General features: G+C 41.2%; 1 long non-coding RNA gene across 1 annotated transcript in view; it reads left to right on the forward strand.

Annotated features, from left to right (window-relative positions):
- The first annotated feature begins 137 nt into the window (after positions 1–137).
- The window catches only part of LOC128833082 (uncharacterized), a 44,420-nt gene continuing 17,046 nt past the window's right edge, over positions 138–27,511 (forward strand). The window contains exons 1-3 of the long non-coding RNA XR_008444108.1: positions 138–215; positions 547–624; positions 14,527–14,658. This is a non-coding gene — a long non-coding RNA (uncharacterized LOC128833082). The remainder of the gene's footprint in view (positions 216–546; positions 625–14,526; positions 14,659–27,511) is intronic.

A 27,511-nucleotide genomic window follows, 5' to 3' on the forward strand; every position in this document is an offset into this window, starting at 1 on the left:
CTATTGAGGGCTTGCTTTGTGATGCACAGGGAGGATTGCCAGGTTTGGTTGGATGTATTCCTGGAAGTTTCATCACATGACAGAATCTTTCATTAAAGATTAATCTTTAATTCCTGGTGACTCCAGGACAATCCTGGCTACCCTATACAGGGTTGATAGCAAAGGGCTATTTCTACTCATAATGACTATTTCTGGGAACCAAAGGGCAAATTGAGGTAAGCACAATTTGGTGTGGCTGCTACAGGAGGGCACTCCAGGTGGGAGCTTGCCCTATAACAGGGCAAGGAATACATGTAAAATTAGAATAAAACAATGGAAAACTTAGACTCTCAGGATTTGGAAAATGCTACAGCTTACCTCCCTGAGAGATTTCAGAGGTGCAAACTACAGCTGGTGAACCATTTAAGTCTGAATAATTGCATGAGGTTATGTTCTAGTGAATTTAAGGAGTAATTAATAAACGTGTGATAGAAATTTGATTTATAAACTTGTTTAGATAATGGATGGATTTACAGGTGTTCAGTGTTGCTCATGTTCATTCCTTAGGTCCAGTTTTCACAGTTGGATTCACATTGACACAGAAGCCTGCCTATGCTGATCTAGGGGAAGACTGGCCTTTAGATGGTAAGCGGCAGCCCATTGTGGCAGGAACAATGTCTTTTTTTTCTATGGCATATATTAGAGTGTGCCCAGCACACTGATTGTACCCAGTAAATAATTACTCTAGTTGTGTCATTTTAAATAAATCACTGGGACTATATTGAGAGTGAATCGAAAATGTGTTCAGCTTAATGAGAAGGGGTTAGCGGAGGAAGTTCACATGTCTGGACTATCTCACCTGAGACAAGATTGGAATACAGACAGGCTGAGAACCAAAGACACAGTGGATAACCTAATGAAGGAAGTAGGAAATGCAACATTAGTCCCATCAAGCCTTCGTACTGTGAACCTTTAGATGGGAAAGCAAGGAATATGAAGAACATAGTGTTTATATCCAATGACATGCTGCTGAAAATGTCACTTTGAAAATAATGTTGATAACGTGTAACTGAATAGAATAATGAAAGGTGGAATAGTCAGACAAGAAAAGGAAAGGAGAGAACCTGGAAATTCAGATATTTTAAATGGTAAAGGATAACTAAATACATCATATCCAATGAAATGTTAAAGAATGAGAAGTGTTAGTGCTAGTGGAAAATCAGATTATTTGAAGGTGTACATAGAAAAATCAAAGGGAATTTATATAATTCCTAAACAGTATTGACCTATATCTTACCACAGCCCTGAGAAGAAAACCCTGAAAATGATATAGAACCAGAACCAGAACCACACCTTTAACTAGATAGATAGAATATTGCTCTATTAATCTACCTAAGAACCTTCCATTAACTTCAGTGGGTTTTGGATTAAGCCCTAATAGTATTTCCGTTATGTACTGCATAACACTATAGTGCCACAAATGATGGCAAAAGACTTGGTAGAGATTATGTATCTAATGCCATATAATTTTGTTGTTTTTGACTATGACTTAATTTCCCCCCAAAGTTATCCAATTGCTAATTGAGATCAAACCACAGCTGACATTTAATTCAACCATATTTTAGTTCTTTGTGCCAAAAATAAATATATAAATATAAATAAACCTGAATTCCATTTTCTTTTTGAAAGTGTCACATTTCAGAGGCACATACCACCTTAGGGACATGTACCCTCCTGTCTGTACAGGGCACTCTTGCCAAGTGACAGGCCTGTCTCTACCTGCACTTCTCCATAGTGGAACTCACCCCACTTTAGATTGGATCACCAGGCTACATCACTCCTGGTTCCCACAGTCCAATCATGCTAACAGGGTGAGTGATGCCTGAGACCCCTTTGCAGCCCCTCTTGAATGTACACTCAGGTGACAGGTTCTGCTGCCTTCACTGCTCTCCCAGTGGAACGCTGTGGTTCTACCACTCTCACAATGGATCCCAGGGTAACCCACCTGTTTCCAACTGTGTTAACACAACAGGCCCACTTGTATTTTGCAAATGTCCCTCTGGCAGCCCGTGACCAAGAATTGATTAAAGTGACTCAAAAACAGCTTCTTCAAAACAAACATATTGTTTATTCTCTCTCAAAGGTACATAACATTCAGAGAGAAGGGTTAAAACAACAACAGTCTTTAGGCATTTTTCACCTAAATGTATCCTTTTCTGGCAAGTTTTGGTAGTTTCCACGTAACCCAGCTACCTCCAGCCCTGGGTGGGGAGAGAGAGAGAGTCCCCTCTGCAGCTCTCTCTTCTCTGTCTCTCCTGCTGAGCAGCTGCTACCAGCTTAGTCCCCTTCCTCTCTACACCAGGGTCTTTAATATTTAATGCTCTTTTGATCCTAGGCTCAGTCCTGGGAAAAATTAACCTGCTGGCCTGAGTGGAGCCAGGCAGGTGAGTGTTTCCCATTCAATAGCTTCCCCATTGTTTCTTCAAGAACCTTGGTATTCTCTCTGGCAATAGCTCATCTTTTCATTGTTTCATTTTCTGTTTGTTTCCCTTCAGCCTTCTTTGATTTAACTCCAGGCAGTCACACAGGGTAATATCAAACAGGGAAACTGAGGTGCACATGATATTCAAAATAATACAGATAACCCCTTCATTTTCCATAAAATGCAAATAATATATATTTTTTCTGGCTTTTCTAAATCAGAAATGGCTGTACAGATTTTTTTCTCAAGTTTTCCCACACACAAAACTTACCACTGGATAAAGGTCAAGAATGAGAAACTTCAGTCCAAAAGGACTTAAAATAGGATCTGAGCATCTAAAAGGGTAATTCAGACTGTATTCATACTGATTTGCAACCTTAGTATTCCTGCTAATGACATGCAACAACTTGTCCTGTTAGATCAGGAGACGTTTGGATTTGCATTATTTCTTAAATTATTAGTAAATGCTAATCAATTAAGAATTACTTATAGTTATTAATAATGTCTCTCTTCCATGTTGCGTAAGTTGGACATTACGCCGTGTTTGCCTAAGCAGCCTCAGTGCCTCATGGGAACTGTAGTTTGGGTATCTCACCCTCTCATTCCCTCTGTGAGCTGGGCCCGTTGTTTGGACTACATCTCCTACAAAGCACTGCTCTCTCCCCTCTGATTGATCTGCTGTAGTACATTGTGACCAGCATGCATCATAGGAGACATAGTCCACCCAGCCCAGCCTCCAGAGGATTTAGGAATGTCAAAATGTTTTGATGTTTCCAAATAGAAATTTTGAAAAATTTCTGATCTCTGAAAAATTTGGATATTTTGACTTTTTATCCTGATTTGGGATGAAAACAAATTTTGAAATATTGGACTTTCCCACACAATGAAAATTCCAATTTTTGACCAGCTCTAATTTTAATGATATTTAACATTTCTACAGCACCTTCCATGACTATTTCAAAGTGTTTTGTCAACACTAATGAATTAAATCTCACAATATTACTCTGAAATAATATAGTAAATATAACATGGCCATTTTACAGGGTAGAAGAAGGGCAACAGAGAGGTTACACTAGCATTTTCAAAACTGGATAATTATAACTAGCACCATTGATTTGGCTGCTAATTTTAAGAACCTATGTTTAACAAATTATTGGTCTACACTAGAAAATAGATTGACCCACCTATGTCACTCAGGGGTAAGAAAAATCCAGACCACTGAATGATGTAGCTAAACTGGCCTAAATCCTCATGTAGACAGTGCTAGATTGACAGAAGAATTCTTCCGACAGAAAACCCCTTCCATCAGCTTCCATAGACAGCATCTACACGTCAGTGCTATAGCAGCACAGCTGCAACTGTGTTACTGTAGCATTTCAAGTGTAGACAAGCCCTGAGTCTGTAATCTAGGTCTCCTTTTTGGAAGTAAGCAGCACTTCTTCAAAGCAAAACATCCAGAAAAATTGTTTTAAATAAAGTTAAGTAACCATACAGAATACAACCCATTACAGTAAAAATTGCGAAGTAGCTAAGGTCATTACATTGAATGAACTTAAATAAAATATACTTGACATAATGTTTAAATTTATAAAAGAGAATGCAATATAAGAGAGAGGGAGTAGGACAGTAAGATTTGCAAAACATGAAAGGCTAGACTGGCTTTTCTAACTTGTTTAAGAAAAATTTGCATAGTTCTCCGTCATTTTGAGCTTGCTTAATGAATCTCAAGTCCTCAGAAACTCTCTTTTAATTCTCAGGAGTGTCTACTGAAGAGAGATCAAATACAACCCAGTTTCCTTACTGCTGAACTGAGACAACTATAGCCAATAGGATTTTATGGGTCAGCATTTCCACAGTCAACTATCATATTTGCATATTAACAACAGACTTAGCTGATGGTCAGCCAAGACTTTACTAGACTGGAGTTTTTTTCTGATAAGCCAATCTGATGACCATTAAAAATATACACTGAAAATTCTGTGCTAGAGCATAGTTTTAGGGCTTTTCTATAGATTTTTTTGATTTGCAATGCTTTCAACAGAATGTTAGGTTTCATTTAAATATAAAGTTTCCAGCCTTTCTGGTTACTAAGAAAACCTTCTCAACATGGAGTGCTACAGAGTCATGTTGCTGAATTCACCGACCTAGTGGAAACATAGCACTACAAAGAAGTGACCATTCACCTCAATATGAACCCTTAAGATTTTTTTTATTGTCAACTATGTCAAGATGATCACTGTAACAACAACATCTAACTCTTACATTTGGCCTATGTAGTTGGAGTAATTTGAAAGGATGGTTGTCCTAGAGAGGAATATGTACAAATTGCTGTTGTGGGGATTTGAAAGGACAGCAGCAATCTATGAACATGATTTATTATCCAAGTGCATTGGCAAACCACAAATAAGCCAGTGGCAGATGAAACAGAAGCTTCTTGTGCCACTTTCCTCTTCCTGGGATTTTCTAAGTGTAGGCAGAGTTATTTCTTTTTCTCTTGAAATGTACAGGAGATTAAAAATTAGAGGATTTTGGTTGACAAAATCCATATTTTTATAATATTTAGGCAAAACGTATGGCTTTTTTTAGAATACAGAATTGATTTTTCTTGTTTATTGTAAGATTAAGATACATCAATTTACTTTTAATCAGACTGTAATCACAAGTTTAAATTCTAAACATTCATATTTCCAAACATCTTTTATTAAAAACTTGTTTTCTAGCTACCAGCTAAGTCACATTAGTGTCATAGGCTGCTGGAGGCATTAGGTACATTGCTGATTACTCATCTATGATCTTCCTTTTTTGATTGCTTCAATTGCAGCATGAGCAGTAGGAAACTGTCTTTTACCACAAATGCAATGCTTTCATTTCTAGTTTGAGTCTTCCAGTAATCTACCACTCCAGGATTACAGCCCTAGGAACTCAAGATATAAATAATTGTGGCTTCCCATGATAGACAGCTATTAAGGTGTTTGTATCTTTTGGCAGCAAGAAATCCTGAGCTACAGAAAATGCACTATATTTAGGATAAATTCCATGTATGTCTCCTGCAGAATAAAGTGACTGTGGATGAAAACTATGAAGTCCACCTAAATATCATTTTAATAAGGCTACCTGCCTTCTTTGATCAATGACCAGGTGCACTAGGCCCTCTTTTAATTTGTGGGTTTCTTAAAGATTTCTGTAGCAGATTGGCAGCCATTTGTTTTAGGCCCCACTCCAGCACATTACTAAAGCATGTGCTTAACTTTAAACGTGGAGGTAGTCCCATTGAAATCAGTGGGACTACTCACATACTTTAAGTTAAGCACAGGAGTGAAGTGGTCTTCTAGAATGTTCAGAACCTTGAAGGATGATTCAGTTAGCTCATGATGTCTTTTAATTCTGTTAGGTATCATCAGTCTGGGCCCCTTCTTATGACACATTTCTATTCATGTTCTCTCCATAGCAGAGGAAGTTTAGGCAGGGTTGAGGATGTAGCTAATAGCCTGAAATCTGAATTCTGCAACCAAGTGAGTTGGAACTTGTAGATTTCCTTTGCTAGTGCCATAGTTGTATTAATGTGTTGAACTGCTCTGGTAGGTACTTTTGCTGAAATCTGCATGTTAACAAAAAGAGGGCAGAAGTTATGGCCTTGAGGCAGAAATTTCTGGGTGAGAGTCTATGGCCTGTATTAGTCAGGAGGTCAGACTAGATGATCCTCATAGTCTCTTCTGGCCTTAAAAATCTGTGGATAAAATTCTTTGAAAGTATTATAGAGGGTTCATTTCTTATTCCTGAGGAATGTAGGTAGCTCTTGTCAGCCAACATGGTCAAATATACTACACCGTGGCCCACAATCTCCAACATTTACAAGTGTGGAGGTTCACGCCAGAAGTATTCAGGAGACCAGCTTGAAATCTTTTATTTTAATCCTTCTGTTTGTAACAGCTTTAGTCATGGAGCAGAAACAGTACCATGTGAATAAGGGGAGTAGTTACACACCCGAAATGTAGAATAGTCAAAGACATAACAGAAGTGAATATGTTGGTCTTGAACTATAGGCTGAAATATGTTTGCACAAAATGTTCATAGAACAAGTTCAAAGAATAAAAATCAGAATATGTTGGTGGACATTTCGTGGTTTATTCACAAACAAGGGCTAAATTCAATGAATAAATTAAATGTTATTTTTTTTCATCTATGTACAAACATGCTTCCAAAACATAGGTGTTGGAAGCACATTATTTAATTCAGCTCTTATTTGACTTGCTTAACCTCATATGAATTGACTCATTAACCTAATTTAACTGTATATGAATTATCCCCATTGTGAGTCTCTTAGTTGCATCCCCAATTATCCAAAGCCTTGAACATTAAGGCAGGCTGGGCCTGTTTGTTTACCTGCCACGTCCGCAGGTTCGGCCGATCGCGACTCCCACTGGCCACGGTTCGCCGTCCCAGGCCAATAGGGGTAGCGGAAAGCGGCGGCCAGCACATCCCTTGCCCCGTGCCACTTACCCTGATTACCCTGGAGGCCCACATGCCAAAGGTTGCCGATCCCTGATTTAGACAGTTTTAAATGCAAGGGAATTATATAAAATCACCTTACATTCATGAATGTGAAACTTAATTTCCTTGTACAAAAAGGGCAAGCCATCAATTTTGACGTAGTAATCCATCAACATTAGTGATAATCTGTTTAAATTACATTAAGTATAAATTAAAATGATATAGGTATTTCTGATAGGAATAAGAGAACTTATTTGGCCAAATTTAGAACCAACTCAAAAAAGGAGTTCTATGTTTGAAACAACTCCTTTTCTGGGGCATACATTTAATTTGGCTCTGGCAAAATTCAAGTTCTGAGCTGCTTCATATTTTTAAAAAACAGTAAATGTTTTCAGTAGTCCTAGAATCTCCTGGAATCTAGCAGGATAAGAATTACTTTAAAACAAGAATCTTTAATCTTTATTCCTTGCCTAGCTCCCATTTTTAGTTAGACATATGTACAGGTTCTTGTCAAATTTCCTTTGAAGCATAAGGGGCCAGATAATCCATTGTGCTGAGCTTCCTCTCAGCACAGCAGAGAGCCTTTAGGAATAACCAGCTCTTTGATTCTCTGCCCAGCCTGGCACAGCTTAGAACAACATAGGATGAAGTAAGGCAGAGATCTGATCCAATTGCTTTAGTAATAAACTGATTGGCAAGCTCAAAGGGATATCATGAATTCTCATACACTAGGTGGTGAGATGGGAAGGACGAACCACTGACAAATACATTGTGAATGATATTCCAGGCATCCTCCGAGAGTATTTTCTTTTCCATAGCCAAAATGGAAGATGAAATAAGGATAGCTGTAAAGGTCCTGATTCTCCTGCCAATGAAGTCAATGGAATTATACACTAGTATGAGAGGTGTGTACATGCTGAGAGGAATATCCGCTGATCAACACTCATTGGAGAGAGTATTTTTTCCGTTTACCTAATCATTTTAAGAGCTGTTTCTTCAGGACTCTTGCCTACAGCAATATTAAATATCAGCCACTCTGTTAATTAGTTTAGAAAATGATAAATAACTGCTGGTCTAATGAATTTACAAGTTAATTAATGAAAATAGCTTGATCCTTCATTTCTCACACACAGATTCTCATTGGGGGCTGCGGCTTATAAGGGTAGCCTCTCAACACAATTAAGAGTTAAAAACAACACTACCACTTGCTTGAATTTGCTTGGCACTTTGCAAATCTTAGGGAAAAGAAAATGTATTTTACCCATGTTGTTGGCTTTTTGTTCTGGAAAGTCATGTTAATTGTGTGGGCCTGGCTTGGCATAGGTAACTGGACATGGGAGAAACTGCCTTTCTTGGGAGTCAGAAGTAGGAAAGTAAATGAATCAGCAAGCTGGAAACAATGTCTGTGCTAAGATGGGTCAGTCACCTACGAGACCGAACGCACAACAGTGGACAAGATAAGCCTTGAATGTAAGATGAGGTAAAGAGTAGGTTGTCCATGGAGAGAGCATGCTGTCCAGGGCTTGTTTCCTACAAAATAATCAAGCCAATACCAGAGTGGGTGATGTAATTTACAGTAATGCAATGTGTGTGTGTAAACATATGTAAAGGAAGAAGTTTTCTGTGTAACTTCGGATTTGGGATATACCCTGCATCCACCCTCTGCAGTTGTGTCTGATCAGTGTTGCTTTGCCGCATGCCAAATAAAAAACACCTGAGTGACAAAATTTGGAGTTGAACTGAGATCTTGGGAAGCCAAGTGGAAAGAGGTCTCAAAGGGAATCCCAACCAATTGCTTTATTTTTCACTGACCTCAGTTATTCTGCATTTTCTGGGGAGCTAATGACCAGAAAGATATTGACAAATTCAAGCGAGTTCAGAGAAGAACAAACAAACATGATCAGTGGAATGGAGACATTGATTTAGGAAGTAAATCCAGAGTTAACTACGTAGAAGGGAGACCGGGACCTTAATCTACAAATCCAGCTACCAAGAAAGGAAAGGACTAATTAAGAATTGTACTACAGCTAAGAGAAATGGCAAGTCCAATTCAGACAGTGCTGCCTAACTTGTAGCTGCAGAGGGAGCACCCAGAACATTGAGGTCTGCTCCAGCAGGGTAGGTTGAAACATTGACTGTGATGTTTACTGCCCACGCAGCACGTGCACATGATGCCAAGTACAAGCATTGGCTAAATGAGAGATTTGTGGCAAGAACTGTAGGCACCCAGGCCAAGATTTTCATATGTGACTAGCAATTTTGTGTTCCTCAGTATTTGGGTGCCCAACTTGAGAAAACTTAAAGGGGGGTTGATTTTCAAAAAGTGAAATACTTACCTTGTCTTCATACTTCATGATTTCCAGGCTGGACTATTGTAATTCATCATGCCTAGAAATGAGCATTGCCTACATTAAAACTCTTCATTGATTTCAGAATTGACAGCCTGCCAGTTAAGCAACAGCTGCCAAAGCACAACACCCCAGAGCTCTGCTCCTCATAGAATACAGTGTCAAACTCAAGATCCTGGTATTAATTTTCCAGGCAAGAGTCCTTGGAAAGCACTTCACTTTTTGTGACGAGAGTCTCCTTTCACAGCACAGGATCGTTGAAGTTTTCAACCTCAAGGGAGAAGTATGTGAGAGCAGGGCCTTCTTAGAATCCTAGAATATCAAGGTTGGAAGGGACCTCAGAAGGTCATCTAGTCCAATCCCCTGCTGAAAGCAGAACCAATCCCCAACTAAATCATGGTAATAGGGCCAAAGATTTGGAATTCAGTACTAGAGAAGATAGTGAAATCTGAGGTTATTCCTGTCTTCAGAGTGAAGTGAAAAAAAACACACCTCACTTCACCTCAGCTTTCCTGTGGCTGTAACTAAAAACAGCAAAGAAGAAAGGAGGAGGACAAAGAGGTGAAGCCAAAGAGGAGAGAGAGAAAACGGAGGAAAATTAAATTGCTGGCTTATTGTGACTATGCTTCAGGAGGTGCTCAGATTCTGTGGTGAGGGGAGTCTTTATCAATACCTAGATAGGTAGAAAGCAAAATAGTCTTCTACGGGAGCTTTGGAATCTGTTTCTTGAGCCACTTATTTAAAATTAGACCAGAGAAGCACTAGTAAAATGAACGAGAGGCTTAATCTTGCAATGGCAGGAAAATAGACCAGATAGCCTATAGTAATAGGTCTTTTCCATCTAACATCTAGTTTATGATTTCATGGTACATCTGATGACTGTCTCTATTACTCTGTTACTTAATAACCATAGAGTAAAGTCTATCTGGGTCATTATATGGCTCATATACTATTAAAATCAGAAAAAAATTATGTGAACCTTTTGAAAAGAGGAAGGTATGAAAGATTTTTTCTTGATGTAGAAACATGCTGTTCTGTTACTAGTAGGAACTCTGATGTGTAGCATTAAACTGAAAATACATTTGAAAGGGTGATATTCTTGGCAGCTATACAGTATTACATTTTGTGCAAACAAATAGTGTCAAGTTTTTTATTAAGTCAATCATGATTTTATACCACGTATGATTAGTCAAACTTTCTAGGAATTTAAATGAATGAATTTAAAATGCTCAGATCTATTCAGATACAGCCTCTTGATTTTTTTTCTTTAGTTTACATTTTATAGAAAGTAAAAATAGACTTTCACTGCTGCACCGCTAAAATGAAAGGATAGATTTTCTGAAGGGGGTGGATTATGCTACTCTGAATGATCTCTTTAGTGACTGGTAATAGTGTCAGTACATGAATTCTGTCTCTCTTTCCGATAATTTTGTTTTGATGATTAACTAGAATTTGCAACATATTTCTTAGGAGGAATTATTTTAAAACTCGCCCTAAAGAACTGTTTTCTAAGAAGAATGTCACTGAATTGAAATTCAATGTATTAAATAGCAAAAGCTTGAACGAGGCAAAGTATGAATAACTTTTGTGCAAACTTCATTGCTGTAGAGTTCCACCAATGTTTCTCAGCCCTGATTTGCAACAACTATGCTATTCCTGTCTTGGATGTCTCCAACTGTCAACTGATCATGCCAAATTGAATAAATCATGCCATTCTTAAATCCCATTTAACACACTAGAGTATTTGTCCCTTCTGTACCGGAACTTGAATGTCTTGCCTAGGCTTCATTCTCTTGGCAAATTAGGAATCTTAGGGTATCTCCAGTGGTATACACAGCAAAAAGTCAGAACAGGAATCAACTTCCTGCTAGAGCTAGGCAAATAGCAGATTTTTCAGTTTGCTGGACATTCACCCCCCTCTTGCCACTCCCCCCTCTCTCCAATCACTTTAGGGTTAAACCACAAACAAGATTTTTCAAAATTTCCAGCCAAAAGAAAAAATGTTTGAGCTCAAACTAAATATTTTGACCAGTTTTAAACATTTGTTTAATGAAATTAAAGGAAATTTTGAAACAAAATGGTCATAGTGAGCTGAAAAAATCTAAAAGTTCTGTTTCAAAAGTGTTAAAAAAATGAGTTGAGTTTTTAAAGTCGTCCCCGTCCCCCACCCAGTCAAATCAAATGTGGTGAAACCAACACGAATTCACAACCCGTTTTGGTGTTACCAACTTTTCATTTTTGCCAAAAAAGTTTTGTAAGAAAAAATTTGCCTAGCTCTACTCCTGGCTTCTTCGCTTCAATTTTTGACTTCTAGTTTGTAGAAAAAGTTAAGATATAGCAAATACAGTCACCCACACAGCAGATGTATGGCCTGACCTAGTGCTCATTGAAGTAAATAGAAAGTCTTATAATGCAAGCACAGTATGTGTACATAGAACAGGATTATATTGCCCTTTATATAATACATTTTTGCAGATGCTTTCATTCATATATACACAGGGTATAACACTTGTAGGTAAGATAACAGTGGTGCTGGAACTAAGGGTTCTGCCACACCCTCCGGCTTGAAGTAATAACAAACACCAAATACATGGTTTCCATATCAGCATCCCCACTATAAAAATCATTCTAGCACACCAGTAAGATAATGTTAAGATTGCACTGTTAGCAACAAAGAGTAAGTCTATGTTGCATATACAATTTTATCTCTGCCCCTTCCTGCATTGCAGAATATTGTATTTCTTGAATTGAGAAATAGTATATGATCTGTAATTTAAGACTAGGTAAAAATTTCAAAAACATTTAAGTGGTTTAGGCACCCAAGTTCCATTTTCATAAGTGACTTAGATACTTAGGAGCCTAATTATTATTGAAAGTCACATTAAACTTTTGGTCCAACAAATATTCCAGCCAATTTTGTTTCCCTTTCATTGTTTCTGTTTGCCACCTCAAATGTGAAATGTTTTCAAATGTGAAAAGTTTGTTTTTGGTTTTGCTTTGCTTTTTTTTATTTCTATATGTAGGTGACATTTTCCATAACCAAAGCCACAGATAAAGACTGTGAGAGCATCAAACAGTTAAGTCAGTAGAGCAGTGATTCACAGCTTGCAGGCTTTCATAAAAGCAGCAACCTTGCCCTCTAGTTGGGAAACATATGGTGCATTAACTTAAGTTTAATGCCAATATGTTTTTCTAAAGCCCTAATGGCAACTAAGGTTGAGAAAGTAACTGCTGAGGACAAATTCAACTGCAGCAAATCTGAGTAACACAGGCCACTAACAGCATGACACTCCAGGACTCTGCTCTCCCACAGATTTCCCCATGGAAACCCATTTCAAATTCAGGGTTAAGATCCTTAGCTTCAGAACCTGTGGTTGAACTCTCAGGCCTGGTCTATGCTAGAAAATTAGGTTGGCATAATAAGTCATAATACGTGAAAAATCTACACCCCTGAGCAGCATAGTTAAGCTGACTTAAGTCCCCGTGTAGATCGCGCTACATTGATGGAAGACCACCTCTGGAGGAGATGGATTACTGACACCGATGAGAGAACCACTTCCATTGGTCTAGGTAGTGTCTACACTGAAGTGCTACAGTGGCACAGCTGCAGCAGCGCAACTGTTCCCCTGTAGCATTTTAAGTGTAGACAAGTCCTCAGTCAAAGGGAGGCTGATACAGACAAATATGAACTTGTGAAGCTGAACAAAATGTTGTTATAAACAAGATTGAAACAGTCACTTAGGGAAACTCCTAGTGCCCTTATACAGAGTTCTCAAGAGAACCACACATTGTATGTACCACATTGGAGTTCATTTGGCTTCCCTGTCTCACTGAACTGCAGGGTGGTCAAGCACTGGAATAAATTGCCTGGGGAGGTTATGGAATCTCTGTCATTGGAGGTTTTGAAGAGCAGGTTAGACAAACACCTGTCAGGGATGGTCTAGATAATGCTTAGTCTTGCCATGAGTGCAGGGGAGTGGACTAGATGACCTCTTGAGGTCCCCTCTAGAGCAGTGTTCTGAGACAAGGAGCAGCTGGCAAAGGTGAGGGGAAGAAAAGACTCCCCTTGAGTAGCTCTGGCCTCCGGGAATGGTACAAGGAACAGAGAGGCCTGTGAGGAAGGAAACAGTTGTTCAAGAGCCAACAGTACATTTTGGGTGTAGGGGAGTAGGGGCAATGTTTTCCATAGGCGGATAGAAGGAGACTGGAGCACAGTTGCCTCTGAACTGCTGGGGTCTTTATACTCCCTCTGCCTCACTACCTTCCTGTGAAAAACCTGTCAGCACAGCCTGATCTTTCCTTCCTCTGTTCAAACACTAGTTCTGGTTCCTCCTGAACAGCTCTGCTCCTTACCTCACAGGCCTATGTTCCTTGGCTGCCCCACAGATGGTCATGGTGTTGTATTCATTGAAAGGTGGCAGCCTAGGCAAGGATCACCTCTCTCCAGCTTCCCTTCTCCCTCTAGCAGTGCACAAGAAATCCATGTCAGGGCCCTTTCCCAACTCCCTCCGCAGCCTGGACTGGGTCCCAGGCTTCAACAGATTACAAACACTGGTTTAATTAATTCAAAAAATGAGACCACTTGCTTACCGATGGACTTGATAGTTAAAAAAACAAAGCTTATAATCGGTTGCTTATGGTTGGACATGCAACATTTCAGTAATTTGTCACATAGTTCAATGCCTTGAGTCACGCACTGGCAGGTGTCAAGGTTGAGAGGGATGCCACTTAACTTCCTTGGGCAGTGAGCATGGCTCTCCATTCTGTACAGAGCTCTCCTCAGCCTGGGTTTGCTCAGGCATGCCTCTCCCCTCCCACACCCAGAACAAATGGCCTCATTAGAGTTGTGAGCCTCCCTCTTTTCAGGGGGCTGTGCTTCTTCTATTGATAGTAGCTTGTGGTGAGTTTTGCTCAGAATGGTTGATTGGGCATTGTAACCCTCTTCAGCAGGGCATGGGTTCATAATCAGGTCAGATATTGTAGGATGGTGACCCTGTTTTACTTACTAGGGTGCTATAGAAAAATGTTAATGGTTAATAATTAGGCACATCTGTGGCTGAAAGGCACTTCAAAACCACTCATTTGTGTGTGGTGTCTGTCTGAGGGACACTGGTTATTATTCACATTATCATTCATCTATGCAAGCTCTGTTTTGTTAAATTAACAGCTGTGAATGGCACACATAATTGGGACAACAATCACTTTTTTTTCACTTTTTCAATCCAGAGTTTGACTGCATGCCCAGGCTGGCGAGTATGAGAGCATAAGGAACTCTGCTACTTCCTGTTGCAGGCTAACTGCATTGCCAGACCCTGCCTAGGAGAGAGGGATAGTCTGTGGATGGCTTCTCTTGTGCAGGTAGGTGGGCAGAGATTTGACCCCATTCCCAATGGGGTAGTCAGCACAGCTGAGCCAGTTGGGACCTCTAGAGCCATAGGGAAAACAGGGACCGAATTGTGACTCTGGGGCATACCTGCTACTGCTTGCTTAGGGTGAGTGGCAGTGTGCTAATCCAGACCTTTGGTTTTCTTTTTCAGAACCACTGAGTGCTAGTCCAGCCCTAGGATTTGTAATCTAGAAGTACATGAAGCAGTTCCAAGTTGAAGTTTCATATTTATCCCAGTGCCCCTGCCTGAGGTGACAGTTTTCATTAGCAATGGGAAAAAATGGAAATATGAATGTACAATGGCATTTTGAACTTAGGGTAGAATAGACATGGATTATTCTTGTGCAGTCTGAGTCTATAATGAGACAAGTCTTCTAATGGGAAAATGATACACCTGCCCACAAGTGTGTACCAGTGTAAAAATGTAGTGAAATTCCAGACAGCCCATTCAATTCTTTCTTTTGCTCTTATCCCTCTGGAACTGAATGCCAGTATTTATCTTTACAGAGTACCAACAGTCTCTCCCACAGAATCCTCAATTACTCACTGTACCTAGCCACAAAAAAAGCTAAAGCTTGCTTCCCTGTCAGCATCTATCTCTAACTGTATCTCTGTGTGAGGGGGCTAATCAGGAAGCAGTCCAGCTTTTTGTAATACTAACTCAAACAAAACTGTAGTCAGGTTTGTTTTTCTGCTCTCGCCAAAACCTTTAGTTATATAACTGCTCAGGTTGGCAGGGCTCTGGTAATCAACCTTTGTCCCCAGGATTCCTGTATTGTTTAAACTCCCTCTTCCAGGTCCCTTTTACTGTTTTCACTAGACTTGCAAAATTAATGTTTGCCATTTGCCTAACAGAGGAAAATATCCTATTTGCACAGGTTTGGGGCAAAGTGATTTTCATTTCAATCTCAGGCTTTTTATAAAAACAGAAGATGGCTTTTGCCAGCAGGAAAAAAACAAAAAAACAAAAAACAAAAAAAACCACATGTCATTTCTTTGCAGAAATTTGTTTTACTTAACTGGGGAAGAGGTAAATTTGCAACTGAAGTAAATATATGCAGAATCAAGACTTTGTTCAGAAGTAGAATTTCATCATTTTCAGGAAGTATTGACTTAATTATAATAATTGCATTTGCTGAAAGAAAAAGATGCAAAATGGCACAGGCTCAGCTACCATGGTGATGAGCATAGTACAAATATCTGGACTCAATCTGACTTCACTAGATGGACAAATAGATTTAATCAAATTAGTAAATACTCAGGAAGTAGAAACTCTAGTATGTTGAAGAGTGCCACTCACCACTGGTGCACCCTCTCGTAGCTCAGTGTGACTCAACAGGCTTTTTACTTGTCTAGTGCCCCATACTGACAGCGGGTCCTGCCCTGCAGTGGTCTTTTTTGCTCCATAACTCATCCCTCCTTAAGTCCACCTCTTCAAGGCTAAGAACATCCAGCAAACAAGAGTCCAAATGCCTTACAAAAAGGTTTTCAGTCCCAACTCCGGGCCCCATGGTCCTCACACCTTTTCCTCAGGACTGTCTGCCATTATTGTCCCTTTCTCAGCCCCCACACAACCTCATCAGCAGCTGGTAGGAGAACCTAGGCCCTCCCACTACACCAAGTTCTAGCTCAGGGATCTATAACCAGAAGTCAAGGTCTGTTCTAATTCCTTGCTACCACCACTCTGAATTTCTTCATAACCTGAGAGATGCTGGGTTTCTGCCTCACAACATCTCTACATTCACCATTCTTTCAGGGCAAGGACTCTCAGGGCCCTCCCCTAGAAAATCCTAACAAACTCTAAAAACATAATATATAAACATAAGCACATGTCTACCCTTCTTGCTCTTGATCTTATGTCCTTCTCAACTTTCCTCTCCCCAGAAGTCCAAAGCCTGCCATTTTGACATGGTGTTCCCATCAGAGCTTCCTCCCACACTGGTAGCTGCTCTCTATTTCCCCTAGCCTCCTACTAGACTTCTCTACTGGGCTGCCTCCTTGATGCTGCTGGTCTCCCTACTCTTTAATCCCAATAAGCAAGTTCCTCCCTCCAGACCCCTTCTGCTGTAAACGACCTCTGTTTCTAATCCAGTGCAAGCCCCTCCTTAGCTGGGCTTCATCATTTAAGCCTGGCCACGCTCCAGGTGAAGCCTGATATGCTAATTGGCCTCTCAAGCCAACATTAACTGATTGCATGCCTGTTTGGGGTATGCACCCCATCACACGCCCTCTCAGAGGTCCAGAGAGGCCCGGGCCACTTCCAGCTTTTGAGGCTCCTAGCCATAATAAAAATAAAAAATGACAACACATGAAAACAAAATAAGGCACCAAAAAAAGAGTGAGACATAATTTGAATATTTTTTTATTTAACAAATGCTTTTCCAGCCTTTTTCTGTGCAAATGCACTAATTATTGAGGAAAAATCTAGCTTTTGTGTGAATAAAAACAAGTTGTGAAACTTATCAAATGCCAAAAAATTAACAAGTGTCTACATTTGAGGTCCCCTTTGAGCTTGTGGCCGGGGCCAAATGGCCCTGCTGGACCCACCTCCGATTGGCCCTGCCCATCATATAATAGTCTTCTGCTGGCTTTGGCTACAGGGAGATTTAATGAATCCCAGGACAGTGGAACTGAAGAGATTTTTTTTTTTTTGCTGAGAGACAAAGAACTTGTTCCCCAGGTGATCTCCCCCTCCCATTCCCTATCTTGATTAGTAAGCCAGTCTGTGATCATTTCCTTAATTGTTAGGAAAATTGATTGTTTCCTAATTAAGAGTCCATGAATGTCACTTGCTAATTACCATGATTGGTTTACTTCTACTTGCATAAAGACATGCTGCTGAAAACTGTGATAAGAAATTTCTAGAGCTCAGCATAAAGACAATTTAATTACACAATTTAGAGCCACAGGCAATAATTAGTGAAAGAAACAGGCCTATGGTGACATAGTTGAGAGGCATAAAATTATGTGTTTCTTGAGGTGCAGCCTGTGTGTTTTTCTCTGCTCCCTCCGACCCCTCGAACCAAATGTTTTCATAACTAATGACTACATGGTCTGTGACTCCATCCTCCCCTGTCCAGGAGTTTCCTATTCCTATGGTGGCTCAGCAGTAATGAGTGGGTTACTCTCTGGTAAATAAGTTAAAACATTCTTCAGAAAGCCTAAAACAAAGGGAGATGGGGAATTAAAGGGCATAGGCAAGGGATAGATGACAGCAATTTTCTGACTCTCCAACCTGTTCTATGGTCAGCAATTCTCCTTCTAGTATTGACTTAAAAGTTTCTCATTTATTTAATAATCCAGTACATTGGTAGTGTCCCTAGATTATAATAAAATATTATACCCAGAAAGTTCAGATTCTCCCACTCTGCATTTTGACTCTTATTTCAATGTTTGGACCAAGTAATTCTTTAGGCCTATTGCTGGCTTCCCCTAACCATCATGTTTCTTGACCTCACTATCAAAGCCTTGGACATCATTTCCAACTTTACATGTCAGCTCTTATTTCTTGGTTACTTCCTCCTCTAAACGTACTCTTCTTCTGCAAAGTCTTAGCAATGCCGTCTAAAGAGTCCTATAGCAGCTTGAAGTCTTACCAGTACCTGAGGTACCATGGTTCTGAACTGTTTTGTTTATGCCTGCATTGCCTGCTGTAGCTTGTAAGCATCTTTGGGCATTCAACATCTCCTTGTTTGTTCATTGTCAGTTAATTTATCGCATTCTTGAGGTAACGGCACCTCCCTTAGGTCTCAGGTCTCTAGCTGTCACATTTCTTGAGGCAGAGTCCCACGACTCTCTCCACCAGGTATTTAAACTTCCTCCTGCAATTCACTGTGATCACTTTTAGCAGGTCTGACTTTAGTTCAGTACTGGCAGTCCTGCTTTCTCTGGGGCAATGACAGGGTTAACCAGTGACCAGCCAGCCTTCATAAAGAAAAGCATTATTTATTCTGAACAAAAGCATTTCAGAAAAAAAATCTTTAAAACAATAATCAGCTTACATGCATGTCTGACTTACCAGGTGTCACCCATCTTCCACAGGAGACCCTGGCAGGTTTCAAGGTACTTCAAATCCTCTGAAAGACCTGTCCCTCTCAATACAGTCTCTTTCTCCCCACGTCAGGGTGGTCACTTCTATAAATTTTTAGTTCTTTGTTTGCCAGCCTCTTATATACTGATTTAACATAGTTTAAAATTTCCCCCAAGGAGTTGAGGCCTCTCTGGACTTGTAACCTGGCTAGGGATTTGCACTAGTTATCCCTGAGAGATTTTAGTTCCTGCAAGAACCAACCATGACTCCCCTATGGAGCCAGAATATAATCCCTAACCCATAAATATACATACAACATTTATAATATTAATATGTAATCCTTCTGCTAGGTGTTATTGGCAGCAATGAGGGTCAGGTTCAGTTATCTAGGGGTTCCTTCTGAAAATTTAAATAACACCATCTCAAACTCCCATTCAGAAACCTGGGAAAAGTAAATTACCTCCCTTGGGTGCCCCAACAGGCAGTACTTCTCCACTCATAGGCACTGAGTTTATGGGTTTAAAAGAAAGAAATTTATTGGAAGGGAAAAGGAGGACAAGAAATCAACTTGAGAAAGCCAGAAATTAATAAGTTAGTTACCAAAATCTATTAGGTAGTTCCCTTCCTCCCTCTTGGTTGTCTTAACAATAGCCCCAACCTCAATCCTCCTTTTGCAATTGTGAATGGCTGGTGCATTCTAGTCCCTTCCTTCCTCCCCAGCTTCCCCACTTGTCCAGGGGTGGAGGAGTCCAAGAATTCTACCAGGTCAGTCTCCAGCTCCTAAGAGAAGTATTGCCTGAGGTGCTCTGGGGGCTGTGTCACATGAAGTGATTTCACCTTTGAGTGCTAGGTAGGGAGCCTGCACAGGAACCCATCAGCTACTGCTCTATGTGGCTTCAGAGCAAGCCACCCAGCCCTCTCACCTGCCTCAGTTTAGCTGTGACCATCACCTCAAAGCCATCCCCTTTCTCAAAGCTACTTCTGAGCTGAGTTTTTGGTATATAGGGCTCTTTACAGCCTTCTTATTATCAAAGAGGCATTCCTAGCAGAAGACAGGAAATCTTTTCTCTTCAGCCTTGTCCAGGCTTCCTTACCCAGCTGTGCCTGACTGTCGTCTCCGTCAGAGTGCCTGAAGTGAGGGGCCACATTTGGTGCTGCTCTCTTATCCTTTCATTTCCCAACAGAGTGAACAGCAGTTTAGTGCCCCCAAACTCAAAAAACATAACTGTCTTTTAATCAAAATGCCCCAAACTATCACATAATTGAAATGTAAATGAGGCCTGGCCCATTCAATCGTTTCCCCTTGTTCATCAACATGCTGGCAGCGAGTTCCTTCCACCATGGAGTCTCTGCACATCTGGAGTCCTCAAGCAGCTCTGGGCCACTCTTCTCCTTATTCACTCACAGGTGCCAACAGTGAACTCTAATGTATCTGTAAGCCTGTGGCCTGATGCCATATAGAGTATAATCTTTGAATATTCCGTGTGCCCATAACATCTCTCACAATGGTCACGAAATAGGAATTAGGACTGCAGTATTTCTTACCATTTTACTGGTGCAATGAATATTGTATTCCATTTTTAAAAGCCTAGGACAAAGGATATAAAATGCCTGCCCCTCTCCCCTGCCCCCAGCTAAGATTTCTTGTGGATAATATTCAGTGTTTTTTTTTTTTTTAAGTCTGGCTGATGAATGGTGGCTATTTCTACTTTAATATTATTCTGGTTGTGAAACTACATTGACTTCAAACACTGAATCCTCCCTAGAGCTTTATTAATATGTATGATCTTGCTTCTAAAACCGCAGAGGAAAAAAATAATTCTGTGTGTTGCCAGATTTGTCTGTCAGATGTCTTCCTTTCTTTCCTTCACTCTGGCAAGTGATCTTAATGCTACACCAAATTTCATGCACTCTATTGCAGTGTTTCTCAAACTGGGGTCGCCGCTTGTGTAGGGAAAGCCTCTGGCGGGCTGGGCCGGTTTGTTTACCTGCCCGTCTGCAGGTCTGGCTGATCGCGGCTCCCACTGGCCACAGTTCGCTGCTGCAGGCCAATGGGAGTTGCTGGAAGCAGCGGCCAGTAAGTCCCTCGGCCCGCACCGCTTCCAGCAGCTCCTATTGACCTGGAGCAGCGAACTGCGGCCAGTGGGAGCCGCGATCGGCCGGACCTGCGGACGGGGCAGGTAAACAAACCGGCCCGGCCCGCCGGGGGCTTTCCCTATACAAGCGGTGAGCCCAGTTTGAGAAACACTGCTCTATTGCAACACTTCCTCGTTGCCCGTGTGCTTTTAAATGATTAATATTAATAAAGCACCATGTAACTGCATTTCACCTTACAGAACAAATATAAATGAATTGTTTGCATAAAAGAATTTGTGATTTAACAGCTCAATCCTTTGGATAAACCTGTGGGACGGGGAGGGAAATCTCTGCAAGATTCACCTTGCAGTTTTCTTCCTAATCATTCCATGGCTGGGGTATGTCTCCCCTAGATCAGGTCATGGGGATGGCCCTCAAACCCACATACTCCAGGCCACCTCCAGCAAAGAGAACCTAACAGAGATTCCCTCCCCATCCCACAGCCTTCGCCATTAAGACAAAAACAACCAACCACCAAGGTTCAGGAGCTAGCCTCTCAACCTGACCTTATCCCCAGCCTCATACAGAGATTCAGGAATGAAGAATAATTCCCCCCATTGGTGAAAGTCAATGGCCTGTATTATGAGGAGGTCAGACTAGATGATTATAGTGTTCCTTCTGGCCTGAATCTATGAATTTCCATGAGTGGGTGGTTACAGGGTCAACTTGGGAGACAGCCTGAATCCGGGTGATTACTGTTCAAGTAGTTTCATTTTAGAAGTGCTATAGTTTACTTATATGTAACATCGAGGAAGTTGGTCTTGAAAAGGAACTTAATAAAATGGAGGGAAGAGGAATGGCAAATGGTGGCAGAAAAAGAGTTCTGAGCAGAAGGGATTGTGTGAAAGGAGCCAGGTGAATGGGAGAAGGAGGCCATGTCAAGGCAAGCAGTCCAGGTGCTTGGACGGGGTGAAGGACAAGTGCAGAGTCCTGCACTTAGGATGGAAGAATCCCATGCACTGCTACAGGCTGGGGACCGAATGGCTAAGTGGCAGTTCTGCAGAAAAGGACCTGGGGATTGTAGTAGATGAGAAGTTGGATATGAGTCAACAGTGTGCCCTTGTTGCCAAAAAGGTTAATGGCATATTGGGCTGCATTAGTAGGAGCATTGCCAACAGATCGAGAGAAAGTGATTTATTCCCCTGTATTCGACACCGGTGAGGCCACATTTGGAGTTTTGGACCCCCCACTACAGAAAGGATGTGGACAAACTGGAGAGAGTCCAGATGAGGGCAACGAAAATGATTAGGGGGCTGTGGCACGTGACTTATGAGGAGAGGCTGAGGGAATTGGGCTTAGTCTGAAGCAGAGAAGAGTGAGGGGGGATTTGATAGCAGCCTTCAACTACCTGGAGGGGGGTTCCAAAGAAGATGGAGCTTGGCTGTTCTCAGTGGTGGCAGATGACAGAACAAGGAGCAATGGTCTCAAGTTGCACTGGGGGAGGTCTAGGTTGGATATTAGGAAAAACTATTTCACTAGGAGAGTGGTGAAGCACTGGAATGGGTTGCCTAGGGAGATGGTGGAATCTCTATCCTTAGAGGTTTTTAAGGCCCGGCTTGACAAAGCCTTGGCTGGGATTATTTAGTTGGGGTTGGTCCTGCTTTGTGCAGGGGGTTGGACTAGATGACTTCCTGAGGTCTCTTCCAACCCTAATCTTTTAGGATTCTATGATACAGTTAAGAGATCTATGCATATATCATAGGTAATTTGCTTCCTCATAAAAAACTGCTTGAAACACCATAATTTGAAGGTGCCACTCTTTTTCTAGTCTCCGCTTCATGTTCTATTGCAGCAGCTCTCAAATGAAGGGAATGCTACCTGTAGAGATTGTATCTTAAGTTATTCTAAAGGGGAAGTTATTAGAATAAAGAACAGCACTGCACATAAAACCACTATTGCTACTGCATCACTACAGCAGCATCAAATAGTAAAGACAGTTACTAAATCTTGATGGAAGACCCAGGTGATTTAAACAACTGCCTGAAAACAGCAAGTATGAAATAAATTAATTGACTAGGGTACAAATTGTAGTTAATAGTTTTCTGCCTTCACCCTCCCCAATCACTTACAGTATTCAGAGATGAACTATATGAATGGGTTTTGGTTTGGAGTCCAGGCCAAGTCAGAAGGAATTATGCAGTTCTAAGGGATTAGGTCATTACCAGTCCTCCTTCATGTCATCTTTGGAGAGGCTTCCCCCACTCATCAGACTTTAGCAGCTGTTCCATGCAACTGGTGAGAGCCTTTACAAAAAGAGTGCAAGCTTCCTTGCTCTCTCTCTCCCATGCACCCACAGAGAGGCTATCTACACCTTCACTCCCAGGCACCCACAGAGAGGCTAGCTACAATCTGGCCCTTAGTGTATACATACTTTTGGTGTCCATCTACTCTTGTCTTTGCTTTTTGACTTTGTTATTTGTGTTTTAATTTTCTTCAAGAGTAAGTTGTCAGCTCTGTAACCCTTACAGTAGTTTTATGTGTTGAAGTCACTGCAATAATTTACATAAACCAAACAATCGTAGAGCTACTCTTTACCACTGAAGCCAACTGTAGGGGTGGGCAATTATAAAATCCTCTCCACTCCCCCCACTGTTAATGTTAACACCACCACCATGGTGTCACTCAAACCCTTAACCTAAGAGTTAACTCATGATTTTATCCTTCCTCTTGCCTCAGACATCCAGACAAGAGCTTCAAAAGTCTTGCTGCTTCTTTCTCCACGACACAACTTGAAGTCAAGAGCTTTGTGGGAGGGAGGACATGGCACAGGGAAGGGAACTCAGAACCTCCGGAAATTCATGGCTTCAGTGTCTTAAACTGGGCTTCCAAAAACTGACACACTCAAAATCAAGGCACTTCTTGCAGTTTTTAAGGCCAGAAGAAACTATTATGATTATCTTATCTGACTCCCTGTATAACACAACTTCATACTGTAATTTCTGCCTCATTTCCATATCTTGTGGTTGAACTTGAGTATATTTTTAGAAAGACATGCAACCTTGATTTAAAGACGACAAGGTGATGGAGAATCCACCACATCCTTTGGTAAGTTGTTCCAATGTTAATTACTCTAAATACATAATTGTACCATATCTCTAGCCTGAATCTATCTAGCTTCAGCTACCAGCCATTGGCTCTCATAATGCCTATGTCTGCTAGATTAAAGAGCCCTCTGTCATCAGAAATCTTCTCCTCATCTTGGTACATGTAGGTCACTATCAAGTCATTTCAATCTTCTCTTTGATAGGCAGGTTAAACAGCTTCCTAAGTCTCTCACTGTAAAGCAGGTTTTCCAGATCTTGAATTATCTTGTAGCTCTTTCCTGAACATTATCCAATTTTTCAACATCATTATTGAAGTGCTGACATGAACAATTCTATATACAGAGGTAATTCCACTTCCCTACTGATACTTGACATTCTGACATGATTATTTGGCCCTAGATATTTCAGAGGACATCACTTCTGTCCTCAGAGTTACATGAACTAAATGGGAGGTTGCTTTTCAAAAATCAGGCCCTGTGTCAGCAACAAAATATATAGTATGAGGAAATGAAATAACAAAATTAAAAAAAAAATCTTCAGATACCAAAGAAACTCAAAAGCCTCTGTGAATTCTATGGATATAATTTAACATACTTATATTTTTTTCTCCTTTTCATATTTTATATTTGCTCTTTACTGAAATGCTGTAAATAACCTAACAGCAAATAGAAAAATAATTTGAAATAAACTGCATTTTTAGGGATGCAGCACTGAGTCACATAACCTTCAATCTAGCTCAGGGATCGGCAACCTTTGGCACGTGGCTCACCAGGGTAAGCACCCTGGCGGGCTGGGCTGGTTTACCTGCCGTGTCCACAGGTTCGGCCAATCGTGGCCCCCACTGGCCGCGGTTCGCCATCCCAGGCCAATGGGGGCAGCAGGAAGCGGCGGCCAGCACATCCCTCGCCCCGTGCGGCTTCCTGCCACCCCCATTGGCCTGGAGCAGTGAACCATGGCCACTGGGAACAGTGATCGGCCAAACCTGAGGACGCAGCAGGTAAACAAACTGGCCCGGCCCACCAGGGTGCTTATCCTGGCTGCCCTTGGGCCAAAGGTTGCCAATCCCTGAACTAGCTAATGGTATAACAATATGACATTTTGGCTAATAAAGCTTAATTAAAAAAATTTAAAACTCAGAACCAGAGAGGATAATGAACACACCTTGATCTTACAATACAGAGTGGGGGGAAAAAAAAGGCTCTGGACCAAAAAATAGAATAAAGCTTCAGAGGGGCAAGTTGAGAAAAGAATAGACACAAATGCATTGTAAGAGATTTGGGGAGACAATTGTAAAGGGCAGAGAAAAACTCCTATTGTAGACGTATGAAAGGGGAAAAAAAATCAGAGAAAAATACAAAAGACAGTATACCATAATAACCTGCAGCTGCTGAAAGTCTGGGAAAAAGTCTGTACAAACAGCCAGAACTTCAGCTAAATCACAAGTTGATGGGCTTGAACCAAAAACCTGCCACTGAACTCTCCTACATTGAGCTGTTTTAAATGTACATCAAAATATTCCAGCTTCAACCCATTTCTAGTTTTTAATTAAAAAAATGTTGTGACAGGAGTTGTGTCAAAGGGTGCTCAGGACTGACGTATGCTCTTTTTGTTGTGGTTCTGGCCATTTTTCCCCTACTCCTGTTTCTTATAGCTGCACTTCTGCTGCTGAAAGAAGGCACTGCTTGAATGGAGCTAACATTCCATCCCCACCCCGCTTTTCCTACCAAGAGCTAAATTCCGCATCAGCTCAGTTGTTATTCTTCCGCATTACCTGTCCTGAGAAACTAGATGCCCACCACTAAACATCTGCCTGTTCCAACCCAGAGCTGGCTGCATTTTGGTGATGATGACGTGGTTCATATGAACATACAGGCTCTGATCCTGCACATAGATGCAGAGCTGAGAGCAATTGTGTGTAAAAGGATAGTATGTTAGAGGTACATTAAAGGGTGACTAGCACACCAGATTTCTCTAATGAAGATGAGGCCTCAGTATAACAATGCTGAGCTTTTTGGAGCAGAAACCTACATAAGACAGTCCAGTTCACTGCAGAAAAGCCAAGAATATCTCAGATACACAAATGGACAGCTTCTGTGCTCTCAAGGGTTGTGTTATCCAGAGCTGAGAAAAGATAATGAATGAAGGGATTCATCAATGAACAGTAAAGAATTTTCTCAACCTGAATCTGGTATGAAGAAATGCTTCTAAAAATTTTCATAGTCATTTTGACATTTCTTTATCTCTGGCACAAAAATACTAACGTAGAAAGTATCATTAATAGAACACATGTACTTCAGACCCTCTGAGTCTTATTTCTGAATTTTATTCCAGGAAACAATTTCACAACATTCCCAGGTGGCAAGAAGGATTCTTTATACTAAAGCTTTTGTCATTCAAATTACATCAGCATGGGCCAGGAGGGAGAGCAGACTTAATTCAAATAGACATGGAAGATACTTCCTCCTTCCCCTCCTCTTTACCATCTTCCTCCTTCAAGGGAGCATTAGCCATCCTATCCTCCAAATCCTCAAGTTGATGGGCTGGCTTTTGAGATGTTAACCCAGGGAACGACAGCCTTTGGAACGCGGCTTGCCAGGGTAAGCACCCTGATGGGCCGGGCTAGGTTCGGCCCATCAGGCCGCGGTTCGCTGCTCCAGGCCAATGGGGGTGGCGGGAAGCTGCGCGGGGTGAGCGATGTGCTGGCCACCGCTTACCCTGGCGAGCCGCATGCCAAAGGTTGCCGATCCCTGTGTTAACTGCAAGCAATTTGAAATTGCTCAGTACAGCTGTGGCTATCTTAATTCAGTCTAGGAGGAATTCCTCTTCAAGCGTTTACTGTAACAGTTCAGACATTCCAAAGAATGCCCTGATACTTTCTACCATCTGGTTACAAACTGGACCCCCTTGCTGGTGAGCAGCACCTGCTCCACAGGCTGATGCGGGGTGGGGCTGTGGTCTTGCTGCCTCCCCCATCCTTGATGCATGATTTGTTCTCCAGAAATAGCAAGAGCCAAGCCCCTGTTGGGAGGGGCTGCTCTTGCACAGACCATGTGTGTGTGTGCATGTGCGGTGGGGAAGGGGGACTGCTGGGAAGAACAGACTGCTTGCACCACACTCTTCTCCCCCTCCTGTGCACAAGAGCAGAGCACAATTTGTTAGCTATTTTAAAACAGCTTTTAACTGGTACTGTAAATATATGCTGCCAGGACCATGCTTATTTAGCTCTGAAATATTTCTAATTTTAGAACCTGCTTCTATGCTGCTTTGCACCTCAGTTACACCTGTTTAAAATGTGTGTAACATGTTACAAATATAAGGCAGGGTACAGTCAAACTCACCAAGTCCTCTTTCATATTATTATTAGTCACTCGTCCTATTAAAGGTCTTTAAAGGTTTTTAAAAATCAGAACAAAACTGTTGAACAGGTTATCTTATATTAGTAAAACTGTCACAGTAGGCAATTTTAAATGTACAGGCCAAAATGAATGATGATAACTCAATAGCAGTGAATCTAATGTACACTAATGTAATTAGGCTGTAGGATGGTTATAAAACACTCTACGCAGTGCATTATTAGATTTTTCACAGGGACCTCATCATTTGGACTTCAAATGA

The sequence above is a fragment of the Malaclemys terrapin genome, chromosome 2 (assembly GCF_027887155.1).
Source record: "Malaclemys terrapin pileata isolate rMalTer1 chromosome 2, rMalTer1.hap1, whole genome shotgun sequence".
Taxonomy (NCBI): Eukaryota; Metazoa; Chordata; order Testudines; family Emydidae; genus Malaclemys; species Malaclemys terrapin.